The sequence below is a fragment of the Pseudorasbora parva genome, chromosome 15 (assembly GCF_024679245.1).
Source record: "Pseudorasbora parva isolate DD20220531a chromosome 15, ASM2467924v1, whole genome shotgun sequence".
NCBI classification, from domain to species: Eukaryota; Metazoa; Chordata; class Actinopteri; order Cypriniformes; family Gobionidae; genus Pseudorasbora; species Pseudorasbora parva.
In genome coordinates, this window is record NC_090186.1 from 21,610,671 (window position 1) to 21,630,737 (window position 20,067).

General features: G+C 42.3%; 1 protein-coding gene across 15 annotated transcripts in view; it reads left to right on the forward strand.

The window, feature by feature from the left end:
* The window catches only part of nrxn3b (neurexin 3b), a 442,510-nt gene that overhangs the window by 78,638 nt on the left and 343,805 nt on the right, over positions 1–20,067 (forward strand). The window lies entirely within an intron of this gene.

Consider the following 20,067-nt stretch of genomic DNA (forward strand, 5'->3'; position numbering starts at 1 on the left):
TGTGTTATGTAAGTTATGTAAAGCACATCGGTCAATGTGTGTTCTTTTAAATGAGCTGTATTATAACGTGGTGTTGGCATTCAAATTTAAATGACAATATTATGAATAATTTAGTACCAAAATTTGTCAGACACACACACACAGACAGACACACACACACACACACACACACACACACACACACACACACACACACACACACACACACACACACACACACACACACACGTACACACACAAAAGCTCTCCAGTTCTTATCTTTCTTCTTATCTAAGAACCACTGTCATTTTTTCACATCTGCATTAGCACACACACATAGAGAGAGAGAGGCACAGTGTTGTGGCCATTGGCGACAACTAGTTCCAGCTGGATTCAAAGCTGATTTATCTTTGAAAACACAGCTGTAGATTTTTACAATTCCTCTCTTTAACATTCTTCTACATTCTGACTTTACTGTTTCCTCTTCCCTGTCACTTACTCTCAGACCACTAACTCTCAGAGCATCAGCTATTATAAAATGAAACCTGAAGTGAACATGAAAGAGTCTGCTTAACTTTAGTTGTTGGCATTCGTTGTTTGCTCTGCTCATCCATGTGTGGGAATGTTTACGATATGAATTTGGACACAACAGCAACAGTTTTGAATCAACAGCAAACCTGTTTCTGGCCTGCAATGACATGATGTTAAACTGAGCCTGTTGCATCATCTGGCATGCAAGTTGCATAACAATGTTTCTGCTTTTGCATTAATTAGTGGTGCTGAGGCAATCATCACTATTACTGTAGCTTAAGTAGGTTTGGGAAAGCATATTTCCCAGCTTCGTGATATGGTACTTTTGTTGTTAATCTACATGTTTTTATGTCTTGCAAGCCTAAACATGTTTTAGGCACCACCCAGGGACAGCTTTTGTACCTTTTTTTTTTCTTTTTTTTTTTCTTTTTTTCTGAGAGTGTATGATGTAGTATGAACTTTGTTACAAATTCATCTGGTTTGTTATATCGTAACTTTTTGTGACAAAAAAATATGTTGATAAATATAAAATGTATAATTTTTTGTTATGTTGTCATGTCAAATAAGAATCTGAACTAATACTTTTGACTGTAGGCTACCCCCTGGTGACCAAAACACCATAGCAGCTGCATTAAAATTAAAGAACCGCTTAGAATACCTCAGTAACAAGCCACCAAGTTTTTCTGTAGGCACAACTCACATTGACAAAACACAAATGCAAGTATATAGTATATATTTTTCTCTATTACACAAGTATGAAATGCTATTCAATGATGCAACACTTGGGGAGTTTTTAGATCAGAAAATAAAAGTCAATGCAATGAAATGTTGCATTGACTTTTCTGATGTAAAAACTCACCATCTTACATTTAACACTGAAAGCGTCAATAGGGTCTGAGCTATAGTTCAACCTCCCTCTGTGTTGCCTACCATCTGGCAGCTCAAAGTCTCATGTTTATTTGAGTCCTCTCTGTGTGGTTCCCACATTTACCTGTTAACCTTTAACCTTTCCCAGCATGGTAGCTTGCTTTAAGGTGATAAATATTCCACTGATTGCTGTCAAGCAATAGACAGAAAAAAGGGTGAAGAAAACTTTTTTTCCTTCCAGTTTGTGCCAAGCATGCACTACAGCACTTAAGCTTGTCACCCTTTTCATAATTTTTAACTAGAATGATATGTTTAAAGGTGCAGTGTGTGATTTTAAGCGGCATCTAGAGTTGAGGTTGTGATACCAGGCAAAATGTATGAAAGGTTTGTCGAGTGAGTACAATAGAAACATGTATGGGGCTGTTCGCCACATGAGACATCCATAGACAATAAAGTGCAAGTGGGTGTCTAAAGGACAATACAATATTTTATTAGCACCTTATCAGTCTTCAATAAAAACTCACATGACATGGTCTTAGAACATATCTTTAGAGATAACATCCACAGATTTTAAATGAAGTATAAACACACTTAAGGCTTCAGCTTCATTTCCAAGTTTCACTACAGCCACATCATATTTTTATACGTTTAAAATATATATTCTTAATATTTTTTTGTTATGTTTGATATTATAAGGGGCCCTTGCTGGCAAAATGAGTCAGATGAGCAAATTTTCAAAAACGAGTTATCACACCTTTCTATTAAAAAACCTTTCAAATGATGTGTGATTTATTTGTAAAATGACTGAGCTACACCTGTTTGAAGTCGATATACTAAGCAAAGTAAATTTTGAAAGGTTCCAAAACCAAATCAACTACCAACCATACCTTAAAAGCCCTGATAATAACTCCAAATTTGACACACCAAGTGGAAAAAAATATATATGTAATTTTTATTTTCATCATGATACCACAATTGCTTGATTAACATTAATGAAACAGACAGCCTGTATATCAAGACCATGCAGAACAACACTTACCTAAAGGATTATCAGGAACACCTGTTCAGTTTGTCATTAATGCAATTATCTAATCAACCAATCACGTGGCAGTTGCTTCAATGCATTTAGGTGGGTGGTCCTGGTCAAGACAATCTCCTGAACTAGAGGTTAGAGGAGAATGGGCCGACTGATTCAAGCTGATAGAAGAGCAACTATGACTTAAAATAACCATTTGTTACAACAGAGGTATGCAGCAAAGCATTTGTGAAGCCACAACACACACAACCTTATGGTGGAATGGCTACAACAGCAGAAGACGTCACTGGGTACCACTCATCTCTGCTACAAATAGGAAAAAGAGGCTACATTTTGGACAAGCTCTCCAAAGTTGGACAGTTGAAGACTGGAAAAATGTTGCCTGGTCTGATGAGTCTCGATTTCTGTTGAGACATTCAGATGGTAGTCAGAATTTGGTGTAAACAGAATAAGAACATGGATCCATCATGCCTTGTTACCACTGTGCAGGCTGGTGGTGGTGTAATGGTGCGGGGGATGTTTTCTTGGCACACATTACGCCCCTTAGTGCCAATTGGGCATCGTTTAAATTCCACTGCCTACCTGAGCATTGTTTCTGACCATGTCCATCCCTTTATGACCACCATCTACCCATCCTCTGATGGCTACTTCCAGAAGGATAATGCACCATGTCACAAAACTCAAATAATTTTAAATTAGTTTCTTGAACATGACAATGAGTTCACTATACTAAAATGGCCCCCACAGTCAGCAGATCTCAACCCAATAGAGCATCTTTGGGATGTGGTGGAACGGGAGCTTCGTGCCCTGGATGTGCATCGCACAAATTTCCATCAACTGCTAGATGCTATCCTATCAATATGAGACAATATTTCTAAAGAATGCTTTCAGCACCATGTTGAATCAATGCCATGTAAAATCAAGGCAGTTCTGAAGGCGAAAGGGGGTCAAACACAGCATAAGTATGGTGTTCCTAATAATCCTTTAGGTGAGCATCAGATGTTGTTTTTCTTTTTTCCCAGCAGTTAACCAAACGTTCACATAAGACATAACAGATAATGTTTGCGTGAATTCTCACCATGAGATATTTTGAAATCGTCTCAGGTTACGTATGTAACCCTAGTTCCCTGAGGGAACGAGACGCTGCGTCGAAACGCTGTGAGAACGCCTCTGCGTTAATGCGTCGTGAAGCGCCTGTAGAACCATTCCATCGGAAAAAAGATCGATCGTCGGCGTGATGACGTCATCGACCGGAAGCTATAAAATGTCCGTGAAAACAAACAGGAACTAACTTCTGATAAAGCCTGAAGTAAGTGATCACGGACACGCCGGGAGTATGGCAGAGCGACGCAGCGTCTCGTTCCCTCAGGGAACTAGGGTTACATACGTAACCTGAGACGTTCCCTTTCGGGGAACTCGAGCTGCGTCGAAACGCTGTGAGAACGCTTATACCCACATCGCCATAGGACCAAGTGTCTCGTATGTGTGAAGCCGAAGCGCACACGGTTACGAGAGTACCTGTGCCCCTACTGTAGATGCCAGGTCTAGTTCGTAGAACCTGACGAAGGTAGAAGGAGACGACCAACCGGCCGCGTTGCAGATATCATGGAGGGAAGCCCCCGACAAAAGTGCTTTAGAAGCAGCCATACCCCTGGTTGAGTGCGCCCGGACAGCCAGTGGAGATGGCTGCCCGGTAGCTTCATAAGCAAGTGAGATGGCCTCGACCACCCACTTGCTCATCCTCTGCTTGGATACTGGGGCCCCCTTCTTAGGGGGTCCAAAGCAAACAAAGAATTGTTCGGATTTTCTCCACAGGGCAGCTCTGTGGACATAAGTATCCAGTGCCCTCACAGGACACAGCAGATTTAACCTTTCCTGGTCTGACGTCATAAATGGAGGAGGACAGAAGGCTTGTAGAGTGATGGGGCCCCGTGGGCTCGTAGGAACCTTGGGGACATAACCCGGCCTGGGATGTAGAAATGCTTTCACCATCCCTGGCGCAAACTCTAGACATGAGGGCCCTACTGACAGGGACTGAATATCTCCTATCCTTTTAAGAGATGAAATGGCCAAAAGGAAGATGGTTTTTAGGGTGAGGAACTTATCCGAAACCTCCTCCAGAGGTTCGAACGGAGGTCCGGACAAGCCCCTCAGAACAATGGCCAAGTCCCATGCCGGGACCCTCGAGTGCATAACTGGCCTCAACCTTAATGTGCCACGAAGGAAGCGTGTAATTAGAGGGTGTCTTCCCAAAGACACTCCACTGCAAGGGACGTGGAAGGCACCCAAGGCCGCCACGTACACCTTAAGTGTGGAGGGGGTCAACCCTGCCGAGAACCTCTCCTGCAGGAACTCCAGCACTGTACCAACCGGGCAGTTAACTGGGTCCCACTGGCGTTCTCTGCACCATGCTGAGAAAAGTCTCCATTTCAAAGCGTACAGCTTCCTTGTGGACGGAGCTCTGGAGTGTAGGATGGTCTCTACGACCTCGGCCGAGAGACCTTCCTCTATGAGCCTAGCCCCCTCAGAGGCCAGGCCCACAGTTTCCACATCTCTGGGCGTGGGTGCAGGAATCTCCCGCCCGCCTGAGAGAGTAGATCCCTCCTGGTCGGAATCTCCATCGGAGAGCCTTCCAGGAGAGATATCAGGTCCGAAAACCATACTCGGGTCGGCCAGTTCGGAGCCACTAGAAGTACCTGGGCCCCGTCCCGGCGTACCCTCTCCAGAACTCCTGGAAGCAGGACAATCGGGGGGAAGGCGTACAGAGGCAGCCTCGGCCACTCCTGTACCATGGCATCCAGCCCCAGAGGGGCCGGATGGGTCAGAGAAAACCACTGCGGGCAGTGAGAATTCTCCGCCGAAGCGAACAGGTCTATCTCTGCTTTCCCATAAACCTTCCAGAGGAGCTCCACCACCTCTGGGTGGAGTCTCCATTCCCCGGGCCTCGGCCCCTGTCTCGACAGGCTGTCTGCTTCCTGATTCAGGGCCCCCGGGATATACACTGCCCTGATTGACAGCAATTTCCCTTGGGCCCACAGGAGGATCCGATGTGCCAATTTGTCCAACGGACGAGACTTCAGACCCCCCTGGTGGTTTATATAGGCCACCACGGACGTGTTGTCTGTTCTGACTAGTACATGGTGGCCCCTGAGGTCGGGCAGGAACTGTTTCAATGCAAGAAACACTGCGAGCATCTCTAGCCGATTTATGTGCCAGTGCCGCTGATGTTCCTGCCATAGACCCTGGGACGAGCGACCACTCATGGTCGCCCCCCAGCCCGTGAGAGAGGCGTCTGTCGTTAGCGTTACGCGACGAACATGAGCCCCCAACACGGGACCCTGGGATAGAAACCCAGGGTTTTTCCACATGACCAGAGCACGTAGGCATCGCCGCGTGACTTTGATCGTGCGGAGCGGATTTCCCCTCGGGGAGAACCCCTTTGTTTTGAGCCACCACTGCAGTGGCCTCATGTACAGTAGGCCAAAAGGTATCACGTTGGACGCTGCTGCCATGAGACCTAACAGTTTCTGGAACTGTTTCACAGTGACGGCTCGGCCTAGCTTCTGTTCTTTGGCGGCTGCCAGGATCGATGCTATGCGTGTTGGCGATAATTGCGCCCGCATAATTACCGAGTCCCAGTTCACACCTAGAAAAGTGGTTCTCTGAGCCGGAGAAAGCACACTCTTCTTGGCGTTCAGCCTCAACCCCAGCTTCGACATGTGGGCGAGAACAGCATCTCGATGCTGAACCGCCATCTGCTCTGTATTCGCTAGAATCAGCCAGTCGTCGATATAGTTCAGTATGCGGATGCCCTGTAGACGCAGTGGCGCCAGAGCTGCATCCACACACTTGGTGAACGTGCGGGGTGACAGTGCTAGACCGAAGGGAAGTACACGATATTGGTATGCCTCTCCCCCGAAGGCAAACCTCAGGAACTTCCTGTGATGTGGAAGGATGGAGACATGAAAATACGCATCTTTGAGGTCTATGATGACAAACCAATCCTCCGATTTGACCTGCGCTACAATCTGTCTGAGTGTAAGCATCTTGAATTTTAGCTTGGCCACCGAGCGATTCAATAGCCGCAGATCTAATATCGGGCGTAAGCCCCCATCCTTCTTGGGCACGATGAAGTAACGGCTGTAAAAGCCAGACTCCCTGCTGGGAGGGGGAACCCTCTCTATAGCCCCTTTTTGCAGGAGTGTCTCTACTTCCTGTGCCATTACCAGAGCCTGCTCCGGGCCCACCTCTGTAGGTAGGACACCGCAGAAAGGAGGTGGCCGACTTCTGAATTGAATAGCGTACCCCCTTTCTATTATCTGCAGGACCCAACGAGATATGTTTGATAGACGTTTCCACTCGTCTAGAAAATCTACTAAGGGAACCAGCCTCTCGAGGCTGGCCTCTGGTGTATTTTGAGCAACAAGCACAGTGCCCTGAAGCGGCGGACCGGCAGGGAACAACTGACTTGACTGCTCGGGGGCCCCCCGAAGGGGGTGCGGACCACCCTCGGGTGGCCCCCGGAGACCGACTGCGCCCCGGCATTGCGGCGGGGTTGGCAGCGCGGCCCCCCGAGGGTGCCGTAGGGAAACGGGTACCGTTAGCAGGGGTAAACACCGTTTCCCTACGGGGGGAACCACCCTCAGCGTCCTGACGCTTCTGGCGTCAGGAACGCTTCGACGAGGCCTTCTTGGCGATCAGGACTGTCCGCAGATCAGCCCTGCCCCTCGAAGGCCTCGTCTGAGAGCGCCGCCCCTCGTCCCCACGCTGAGGGGGAGCTCGGGCAGCGACGCTCTGCTTCTGTGAAGCCCTGTGTGAAGAGCTCGTACTCGGTTTGGGCTGCTTGGTGGTATCAGCAGCAGCCCCAGGGACCTGGACTCGGAGAGGGAGGAACTGCTTGAGCGCCGCAGCTTGCTTTTTCGACTCCTGGAACCTCTCGGTGACAGTATGGACTGCGTCACCGAAGAGGCCTCCAGGAGAAAGCGGCGCATCAAGCAGAAAGGCTTTCTCCCTCTCCTTGATATCTGTGGGGTTCAACCATAGGTGCCTCTCCGTAGCCACCAATGCTGCCATGGAGCGGCCAACACATCTGGCCGTCTCCTTGGTGGCCCGGAGAGCTAGATCGGCTGAAGATCTTAACTCAGCTACAATATCTCCCCCCACAGCATCACTACCGTCCAAATCCCTCAGCAGGTCAGCCTGGTATGCCTGCACGATAGCCATCGTGTGCAGGCATGCAGCCGCTTGACCCGCTGCCGAGTACGCTTTACCCACCAACGCCGACGTTGTTTTCAATGGTCTGGTGGGTAAAGTCGGGGCCTTAAGGGACGATGCCGACGAAGGTGAGAGATGGCTCGCAAGCGTCTCTTCAACCTTTGGCATCGCCCCATAACCGTACTGTCTCAGCCCGCTGATGTTGCTATAGACCGAAGTCTGCGGGCTGAAGACACGATATGATGCCGGTCTCCTCCACGATCTTGCCACCTCGGTGTGCAAGTCGTGGAAGAACGGCAGGCCCCGTCGCTGAGGTTCTGAGGCGCGAGATGGCAGGAAGCGTTCGTCTAGCTTGCTATGACGTTTTCTTCCTGCCTCAGATCTTTCAGTGGGCCAGTCGATGTTTAATCTGGCCACTGCTCGCGTCAAAACCTCAACTAGCTCTTCACTAGCAGGGGACTGAAGTGGCGAATCTTCAGTGTCGATACTTTCAACGTCCACCTCCTCAGAGCTGGACAGATGAAGTACCGGCGACTCTCTCGGGGGGGAAGAAACCGCCATGCGTGCTTCCATGCCCCGAGAAGAGCCGCTGGATGGAGCAGGTGAGGGCAGAGATAAGGCAGCGCCCGTCTCTAACCCCTCTGCAACATCCAATTGTGATCCCCACGACTGCAGCCTTCGCTCCGCCTCGGCGGAAGCGGGACCAGAGCCGCGGGGAACACGAGCCGAGGCACCCTCCTCGAAGAGTGCCCGGCGGGAGCACAGCGTTCTTAATGGTAAACGCTCACAGTGCTCACAAGCAGCCCCCTCGAGGGCTGCCTGGGCATGCTGCGCTCCCAAGCATGCAACACAGAGAAGATGTGTGTCCCCGCCCGTGATGTAGCGTGGGCAGGGAGGAACACACTTTCTGAAATTGCTGCTCTCACTCGCCATTTCTATCTATTTTATTTTCTCTTTTTTTCTGTTAATATATGGAATATTTAACAAAAAGGGGAAAATCTCTGATAATAGACAGACAAAAACACCAAATAGACAGACAGGTTCACACAGATCGCTTGCTGAAGGCTCAGAAGCTAGTTCCTGTTTGTTTTCACGGACGTTTTATAGCTTCCGGTCGATGACGTCATCACGCCGACGATCGATCTTTTTTCCGATGGAATGGTTCTACAGGCGCTTCACGACGCATTAACGCAGAGGCGTTCTCACAGCGTTTCGACGCAGCTCGAGTTCCCCGAAAGGGAAACTATAATTCTTTGTATATGTGTAAAACTGGACCGCGTGCTGTCTGAGGTATCTTTGTACGCACTCTTCGGATCCGTCAGTAAGCACAAGTAATATCAGAGAGACAAAAGAAAGGCTAACAAAATTTGAATTGCTATTTGGTGCAATGGGATTGCTAGAAGAGGGCTTAATTAGCAAATTTTTGTGAAAACCTCACAATTTTCACTTATTTTGCCTGTAGCTCAAATATTATCCCATTCCGTGCGCATTTCAACTCATTTTGCCAGCACGGGTCACATATAGCTTCATATTAATAACAGTCGGAGTAATTCTAAGTCTTGAATTGCAAACTAATTTGTTGGCTTTCTAAATATATGATGGTTATGTGTCTGTTCTGAATGACATATGAGCAGCTTTTTATTTTCTGTATGTTATTTTTTGCCCCACTTGCCAAAATTAAATGCTTGTTTTAATGGTTTTTACATTGTTTTACTGAAAGTATTGTAGATGTAGAGGTATGCTGGTACAACTTTAAAGAAGCAAGGAATGTAGAAAAAACAAAGTACTTATTAAACACGAAACTGGTAGGAAGGCCTGTGCCTCGAAACAATTTGGCTCATAAAAGGCAGATTTTATTCTCTAGCTTTAATTTTTTTTCATTTTGGGTTTCTCCATTTGCTGGTTTTGAGTTAAATCGATATTTTTACTCAACAGCAACAACAACAAAAACTGTAAAATCTCACACGAGTGCACGATACAATAATTGATGCTGATGGATGCACACTGCAAGTTAGCTATGATGTGGAGCTTTTGTCGCAAATTTAAAACATGAAAGGGCGGTAAACTTCAGCATATAGCTTTAGCCGCGTCCTTGTCATTTGATGGAAGTGTTTGGATGGAAGGAGACAGGACAAAAACAAAGGGGCTGCGAGGATAGGCACCGCTCACATCTCTGCCTCGCTGCTGACAGCAGAGATAATGGCCAATAAGGCAGTGCGCAGTTCTGGATGAGTGATTGGCTCTCAGTACTGTCAGTCATGCTCCAGGGAGCTCTGCTTCACCATCAAGGCCATGAGTGGGAGGGGTGTGGAGTTGATGGGGGGTGTCTGGGGGCATAGACAGTCAGAGCGAGAGAAACTGCAGGGAAGGTTTAGTCTGATGTAGTAGCAAGAGATGGACTTATGAAATGAGGAAGAACAATCACCTCTCTACATAAACCAATGAAAATGCATGTTCCATTTGATGTTTACATGGTTTACAGTATATGGAACAGAATTCAACATGATAAACAATTAATACATGTCTTCAACCAAATACGTACCAAGAGATTTTCTTAACATCTGCGCATTTCAAGCTTGTATTTGCAAGTCAGCCAGTTCTACTACTTGTACCACAGGCAATGCGCCAAATGACACTTAGCGAGAGCAGGCGGTACTGAATGAGTTGAAAGGAGCTCTTCACACAAGATGCATTCTTGCATTCAAAAGCAGCTAGATGAGCACAGAATGGAACAAAGTATGTGTGATGAGATGTGTTTTAAATGCCTATGTTTTGATGTTGTAGGGTTGAATTCAGAAATTTTGGCAGTATGCTGCCTGAAATAGCATTGCATTTGTTGCGGACCCTCGTACTGGTAGAATTTTCTTTTTACTTCATAGAATGTGTTAGCCTTAATAACCTTGAGTAATATTTTACAGTGACAATAAGTGGTAAAACTATGGTTTGGACTGAACATGATACATTATGTAACAGTCACTACAGTTTCATCTTTTGCATGAATTGCTGCGACAACACGTTCATGTTTTGACACATTACTACTTTAGACTATCCTGTTCGAGGTTTGGTCATCACTGAATCACAAGGATAGTGTGTTAACGTCCTGAAATCGGTAATCGCTTTGTGATCAGTCTTACGCAGTGCTTGACTGTCCCTGCATGACACCCAGCTCTCCGCATCACTGCCTTTTTCGATAGGATTAGACTCCAGGGACCCTTGCACACCTCAACCATTTCCCTGTCAGATGCGCGTTCATCATTCGCCCTGCAAACCACCAGACCAACACCTGTCGAATGGCTGAGCTCAGCTGGGCAGGTGGGCTGCCTGCCTCTAACCAACCAACTGACAGTGGGGTGATAAGCTATCAGACTAGAATGCTGCACTAAAGGAAGCACTGCAATAATATGACATCAGAGTTAATTTGAGCTCATCACCATAAAGAGCATCTCTCTGACATTGTGTGTCTGTTTAAAGGGGAAGTGTTTCATTTTGTTCGATGTTAGATAATTTAACCAAAAAAGATATATAAAAAAATAGGGTAACACTATTTTAGTTTTTTTTGTAATCTCAATGTTGTTCATCACAGCACCAAGTACTTAATATTTAAAGACTTCAATAGGCTATTTATTTCCAAACATTTTTTTAAAATATATTTTAATCTGGACTACACGTCCTAATGATTAGAAATGTTCTGATTATTTGTTATTGTTCAGTAAAACTTTGAGACATACGGCTTCATTATTTCCAAACGGACAATGAAACATACTTATTATAAATAATTAATTATTCTAAGTAATGTTAATCTCTTAGTTACTGTTTAATAAGATTAAAATCAAAAGAACTTATTTAATGGACCTAAGATAAAACTAGCAATGATCAGTTGTATTTTTTAACTAACATTAACAAAAACATAATACTTTATGTAACAAATGTAGCTATTGCTAATCTTAGGGTGCTTTCACATCTCTAGTTCGGTTCATTTGGTTCAAACCAAAGGCAAACAATTATACATTGTTGCATTTTTCAGATTTTATGGTTCCTTTCACACCACACCGATTGCTTTGGTCCGAACCAGTTGAAAAGAACCAAAACACAGGCACATGACAACATCCACATCGCTCATTGGCCATGGTGTATTTCCTAAACTGCTTTTCGATTGGTCAGAATTTACGTGTGGGAAAATTCCAACAGAAGAGGAAAAGCCAGCAAACTATAATAACACTATGGAGCGACGACTTCGGGCTGTTTTTTTCCCTAGCCATAATCTACTACACTGAAGTTCGAGGTTGAAACAGAAGTTTCACGTTTGCAGTTGAAAACAGAAGTTCGAGGTCCGATCCCGTTCTTACCACAAACAAACCGTTCCAGGGTTCGTTTGAAAGCATTCTGAGACCACCTCTTCAAGGAGGTCTCGGCACGCTTGTTTGGTTCGCTTTTGGAGCGCACCAAAGAGGGAAACGAACTCTAGTATGAGTCAACCGAACTAAATGAGGCAGGTGTGAAAGCAACCTTAGTTAATGCATTTAATAACGAGACCTTATTGTAATGTGTTACCTGTTGTTTTTCTAGCCTAATTCTTTTGCACATTAATCTTCTTCAAAATGTTACTTGTATGTTTGGTGCATTATATTACTGTTTTTAAACATTCAGAGTTATTTTTGCTATTACAAAAAGAGTTCTTGAAGCTGTTATACTATGACAAAACTTTTTTTGCAATACCGCATATTACATTAATAACATATACTGTAATAAAAGCTTCAGCAATTAATCGCAACATTAAAAAAATGTATACCGGCACATGCCTAACTGACAGGGGAATCAAAACTCATTATAATATGCAACTGTTATCCAATCATAGCAGTGGGCGTTTACTTCCAAGTCTTCAATGCGGCACGCCTATAAAAACCAAGTGTTTCAAGAGCTAGGCTCAAAACCAGGGTAGAAGAAAGCCTATGACTTATTAGTTGGGCTTGCCAAAGGCAGAAGTGTATTAGCACCCGTTATCTAGCAACCATTATAGCACCCTAGCAAGCCAAATCCACAGAGGGGAAATTTTTAGCAGCCGCCTAGCAATGCCCTAGCAATGACCCAGAATACCTTAGCAACTGCCTAGCAATGCCCTAGCAACCACCCAGAATACCTTAGCAACCGCCTGGCAACCACCCAGAATACCTTAGCAACCATCACCCCATAAACTGTATAGCCACAACCTTGCAACCATTTAGAGCACTTTAGCAACCATATTGCAGCATAAAGAAGCCGTATCTCAGCTCCACAACATTGTATAGACATGGGGATGGCCTCTTTTGCATCATTTTGCAAGCATCACGGACATTTTCTTCAGGAAATATTCTAGTTTATTATGTTTTTGAATTTAAAAAAACAAACAAACAAACAAACAAACAAACAAAAAACACGCAAACGTCAAAAGTTGACCTAAAAAAATGTATAAGCCAGTTTATGAACCCTTTAAACACTACAAAAACTTTTATTTAAAAAATTATATATATATATATATATATATATATATATATATATATATATATATATATATATATATATATATATATATATATATATATATATATATATATATATATATATATATATTATTATTATTATTATTATTTTTATTTTTTTTTGGGGGGGGGGGGGGGGAATTCATATTTAATAGTAAATATGTGTTCCCCATAATTAAGTGTTACCAAAAGACTAATAAATACTTTAACAAATGTATTGCTCAGTGTTAGTTAATGTATTAACTACTGCTCTATAATGGTACCTTATAATATCTTAATACCTAATATAGATTGTTATTTATTTTTTATTTCTAGCTGTATCAGCCAGCTTTAATAGAGTATGCAATTTTAAATGCATTCCTCAGAAGACACCCACCCACCATTCTCATGTATTCTCGCACTAAGTGAAACCCTCCACACAACACCAGAGATGTTACCAGTTTGTTTACAGTTGAATTTGACACAACAAATCACAGCCAGCATCATTTCTTCCTGCCTCTACACATCTTGTTTTCTATTAAGGCTGCATTAGCTGGCAGGTTGGTGTACCATCAACCTTGAGACCTGCCCACTCTCATTCACAGCACAAAATTTCTGCACATGACTGATTCTAAGCTCGCTTTTTCCAGTCCTGATTCATCAACATGTAGGAGGCTTCCAGAATCGCTTCCCACTCTTAAGTTGAGCTCCGGCATTGTTGTACAGAAATTAGCCTTCTATTTTTAGCCTGATATCTGCAGTGTTTGTGTTAGAGGATGCTGGATGCAGTTTGGAGGCACGGTGGGGCACGTTACACCGCTGGCTGCTGCCACTGCGGATTCTTCACGCCACATTACCAAAGCCAGTAGCGGGCCTGCTTCCTAGATGACTAAATCTGAAGCAGCATTAAGGGTGCGAAAACAACCCTCTGACAGACTGAAAACACATCCATACAAAGAGCACATAAAGTGTCTAGCTTCAAATGTTGACCACTTGTGTCTGTTGCAGCCACAAGATTTCTTCTTGTGTGTACAGTTTTTCTAAATTGCTAAAATACAATTTCTGAAACCTTGCTCCATTTTCTGAAAATATTAAACACAATACCTCATCCTCAACCATTATTTACAAAACCTCTTGACTCCTCTACATAAGAAATGTCATCAAAATCATATACACAATCATATACACAATCTTTCATGCCCTCCTCTTCCTCTTCTCTTTATTGCCCTCCTCCCTTTCTTCCTCCTCATCGCCCACCTTGCATACAAAAAAAAAAATGTGTTTTGAGAATGAGAATGTGTTTAGAGTTTTGCTGAAAAGTCTGCAGTGTGAAATGTTTTCATGTATTTACAACAAACTTCATAAGCTAAATGAGTTCAGGCAGTGTTCAGCCAATGGGTTTTAGTGTTTTAGCAATTGAGATTTTTGTAATAACTTAGTAACTACACTACCCATAATTCTAGTTGATATTACTATGGAAACATAAGTGAGTCTTGCTACAGTCTCAAACTACTGACATACATTGTTTGCATATATCTGAATATTTTGCAATGACAAAATAAATTACGTTTTTTTTGAGTCATTAGGATTTGTTGACGTTTTTGAAATAAGTCTTTTATGTGAACCATTGCTGCCTTTTTAAAATCAAATATACGGTTTAAAACATTACAGTTGAAAATGTTTTCTATTTTAATGTATTTCAAATTATTCCTGTTTAAGGTTGTCACTGTACCAATATTTCTGTAGTGGTACCAATACTAGTAAAATTTTGCTGTTCTTGGTATCAATTTCGGTACCAGAGTGAAAACTGTTGCATAAACTATATGTGAACTGAACTATTGCCATTTCTTATTCAATAGCAATTTTAAATGCATTTGTCAATTCAGAAACTTTTCAGTGTACTTAGAAGCATGGGAAATTAAACCTGTATTAAGTTTGCGAATGTGTAATAAACAGAAAGTAAGAGAAGAGCCTCCCTTCATAATCATCTACGCCTTTCAGTCTCGGAATCACAAGCTCACTGAATTCTGCACTTTCTCAAAAACTCCTATTATAATAAAAGCTGTCTTGATTGTACAATGACTCTCTTATTTACTTACTATGCTTACACTTTGTTGGTAGTAATGAAAGGATTTATTCGTTTTTAAAGGGGTGGTTTTTGTGTTTTTTTCTAGGCTTGGTTGTGTTTATGGGGAACAATGTCACGTTATACGCCATATTTTTCTTATATTTTACCTTTATTCCACACCGCTGTCTCCACTCTCCTTTGAAAGGCTTGTTTGCTTCCTGCTTCTGTGAAGCCCATTCCCCCGAAAAACGCAATGGTCTTAGATTTTTTAGATGGCCAAATGTAGTTTCATGTATTTTTATTGGCTGAAGTGCCAAGCACAGGTTGTTCGGAAACATCATGCCCCTTACCATTACGGGTAGAAGTCACTTCTGCAGTGACTAGCAAGGGTTTATGATGTCACCAACCTGGGAAGAAGCTTGTTGTAGTCCAAACCAGCTGTTTTTTTAGGCAATAAACTGCCATAAATTTAAAAGTCAATATCTCTGTTTGCATTGAACTTTCAGCGCTGTAACTATGTAGATACTGTTTATGCTCAAGCAGCAATATTACACACTAACTAAATCTAGCTTAAAAAGTGTAATTCCGTGCAACCACCCCCTCAATATGCCGATTGGTTCTCAAAAAAACATTTGTTATTTTTATTTTTATTTGTTATACTCTTAATCAGAATTTTCATGGCCCCCAGAATGTATGGGTATCTGAACATGGAAGCACAGCCCCTTTTGCTTAGTTCATTCTTTTTTATGCTTGCAAGTTTCATTAAAAAAAGCAACATTTTGAGCAAAAAAACTCCAGTTTTTGTCCAGATCAGATTCAGACTGATGATCAAAATGTAAATGGAGTAGATCGATTTTGTGAAAAGCTTGCACAGTCCTATAGCTCATCATAGGTCGACATTTAAAGGGTTACTTCAGCGATTAGCATATGGCTTTGTATCAGTAGAAACCCTGGAATATATTCAAATTATTGTGCTTTCCCCCCTCATATCTCCCTGAGACAAGAGATTTATGCATTTTATTTCTGGAAAAATTCCTCCTATGATGCAAAATGACGATTTTTGCATCATAGGAGGAATGTTTGCCCAAAGGCTAAAGACTACAGCCAGCAGAGGGAGCCATTTCCGCATGTTTTGAATCTGCGCATGGGGGATGGGAGATTACACTCAGCTTGCAGGGAGAGCTCAGCTCAGCTACAGGCACTCATTTAAACGGAGCTATGGTGAGCAATGTAAGTGTTTTAACTTCTCAAATTAATTTCTATGAAAGTTAAGCTTGCAAAGGCATGAACTGAAACGCGCCAGACTGAACTCGCGTTGTGAATGTATGCCGCGAGTGTAGTCGCGATTACCTCAGCTCTCATCACTCCTGCAGTTAGTGCTCAGTGCTGTCTGTGAGACTCGCGCGGTGACTCACTCATTATATTGAACAGGCACATTCAGTTTTTAATTGTAGTGTCTTTTCTAACTCAGTCGCAGTAATCAAGTTGGTGGCGTTGGGAATGGCCTCACAGGGCAGCGAAGCATTCTGGGAATTGTAGTCTTTCATCCCCATGGGACAAAAATACATTTTCTTTCTTTTCTCAGTCTAGAAGACACCAAATTCAAAAATAATTTCACACAAATTTCTACTGCATTGATGAGCCAGTTTAAATACAGATTCATCTTCCCAGCGCTGAAGTACCCCTTTAATTTGGTAACATTAGGCGTATTTGATTTATATGCTGTTTAATATTGGTGATAGTGTTATTTTACCTACGCATATGTATGCTGTGCTTGTTTCTACTTCTTTTTTGTCTGTGTTTTGATCAGGAGATTCTGTATTCTTTCAGCAGATGTGTAAAAGCATCCCTAACTTAACAGTGAAAACACAGAGAGACGAAAATTTCATAAATGACAGAAAAATTCCATCAATGTCGGAAAAGGGTTGTCTCATAAATGACGAAACATTATGGAAAATTCTGTCCATGGTGGCAAAGCATTTTCTCATAAATCATGGACTATTCTGTAGTTAGCAAAGAAATATTTAAAAAAAATTGTTTAAAAAAAACTCCACAGTCTGTAACCAAAGCTATTCAAAATCTGGTCACTGTTGCATTTTATTTTTAGATGCCAGAGGAAAGAGTCAAGCAGATTATTTCTGGAGTGGAATTTGGAGTTTGTCACTTTTGTGTCACGACAGAGGTGAGATTACTGGAAGAGGAAGGAAGAATGGGACATTTTGCAAGCTATATTCAAACTTTCATTAGTCACTTAAGCTTCACAACTTAAAAGCATGTGTGCTTCCACTATAGGCCACAAATCAAATCCGAAAGCAATTAATTTGTCCTCCATGTTTGAGGTTTATCAGGGTGAAAGAGCTCTCCCTGGTGGTAGCAGGGTCATCCCTGTGCAAGGAATGGCTTTAGTGCTTCCAAGCCAAATGTCAGAACTGACGTGGATCAGGGACATGTAAATGAGGTAGCTAATTGCCTCCATTGGATTCTAAAATCAAAGCTCGGTACACTGAGCTGCAAACGGAGCAGTGGAGAAAATTAAACTTCCCCAGCGAGTGACAATCAATGTAAAATGAACAGAATGCAAAGCAAGCACTGTTTTTTTTTCTCTTCCACTTTAGCAGATCATTATTCTATTTCAAATACTGCAGGGATGTTGTGTCGTTCTGGACAGTGAGGAAATTCAACATTGATTTACTGCATCAATAAGCCAATTGCATGCATTAATTTCAACAGGTAATAAAGCTAATATTTGCTTTGCCTCTCTGTACTGTAAAATATATAGATTTTTTTTTTTTTTTTGCAACAGGATTTACAGAAAAAAAGAAAGAAAAAAAGCTTATGTACAGTAGGATAATAGTCTAAATATTTTAGTTTGAAGTCACTGTTGTGGTGATTAGTGTTCATTTTGACTGTGAACTAATTATTGTTTTTTTATTAAATTCTCTCAGTGTTCCAGAAAACAATCTATGATTTAAAACAGATCAGATACATTATTGTGTTACATTTTGGCGAAACAAGGTGAACAACTCTAGTTACAGATCCCAGTACATTATATATTTGTTAAAATTTCTGATTATTTTGTAAGGTAAGCCATGTTTCCCATGCAGTCTTATGCAATCACTAGCACTCCAGCTGCATGCGGACATGTCTCAATGGAAATAGCTTGTGTAAGTGCTCTCAGAGTAAGTGACATCGGATCAGGCCCTCTGAAGATGACCCTGATAAGGCTGAGTTGAGATGTAACTGTGATACAGCATTGCTAGAAAGACTCTACCCCTCCTAAAGACCCTGTGTGATCACATGAGATCATACGTTAATAGAGACTGCTTTGGAAAAACAGCAAGTTACTGATACGTGTGACCCATCAAAGCTGTGGCAAATCTAACATCACCTCACAATATTCTGAGTATTTATTTTAGCATCTCTGAGTGCAGTCTGAGCAAATATGAGATAATTAATTTCCCTTACCACCTCTGAATCTATAAGTTAATGTTTGTAATACGTATTCTCTACAAACTTGCATCACCTTCATGTAGCAAAAATTTAGTAAAAGTAGCAATACCCTATTTCCAAGATATCGAGAATCCATTTATGGTTATCTCTATTTGTAATGTAACAGCAAAGAGGAAACATCCCTGATGTCTTCTTGTGTCGACTGACTTGTTTTTTCTTTCACAAAGGTCTTTACATTCATAAGTAACTGAAAAAAAAAAAAAGCATTGATGTGAGTATGCTGGCTAATGTAGGCTAAATCACTACTAAATGACACCACTGAGTGTGTCTATTTAATGCCAAAAGTGCTTGTGGATGTTAACTTTAAGGCCCTGTCTACATAAACACAGGTATTATCTAGTGGTCGACCGATATATCACCAATATTTTGATTTTTTTATTTTATTTTATATCGGCTTCGGATGATAAATATTTCTGTTTGGGCAATATATTTTTAAAACAGATTGTGACATGAAATAGTGCATGCATTCTTTATTGATTAGACGATCCACTGATTAGACAAGCCACTCAGATGTGAAGCAGACATCCGACAGACAGTAAAATGACAATCATCATCCATCTTTTAACATGAGGCTACGTTGTGTTATACATAACAACACTCCGGCATGCAGTGAGGTCTTACTGTGAGATGTCAGATCCATAGCCCAGCGTTAGAAACCAGAGATTTTTACAGGCTTCTGATTGGCCAACATGGCTTTACAGGTAGGGTTATGTTGCGACCTGTTGGTTTGGTATACTATTAGTAGCCCTTATGCAACAAGTAAAATGTATAATGCACTCAGAACATGCAGACGTCATATTTCTTTTTGTGGCAAATAATCACAGACAGTAGTCCATATGGCAGTTGGAATTTGATTACTTACTCTACTTTTGATCACTATTTGCCGAATTCAATGACATTCAACGATCTCAAGTGTCTTTTTTGTTCTGGGTTATTGACTGGATTCTGTGAAATTCATGTGACTTCACAGTTTTCCATGTAACAGAAAACATGGAGCCCTAGGTTGTGCAGTACAATGATTTTCACAGTGAATATAAAAGGGTATTCTTAGGTACAATACAAAGGGAGTGTGGATTTGTGGAGACATTCGATACGAATTTAAAATATGTTATTTAATTGTCACTTGAGCTTGATTTGCTTACTTAGGCGTTCATTGTATCATGGCTAAAAACCTCCTTCACAATAAGCTTTTCTTGCCCTCTCCTCTCCATCTCAGTTTTTATCTTAAGCGTTCCATTTCTTTGTCCTTCCTCTCTCTGTCTTTGTCACTCCCACAACCCTCTCTTACTCCTCTGCTTTCTTCCCATCCTGTTTTCACTTGTTCTCTCTCCTCCCTTTCCTTTCTGTCCCTGTAATTTGCTCAGAGG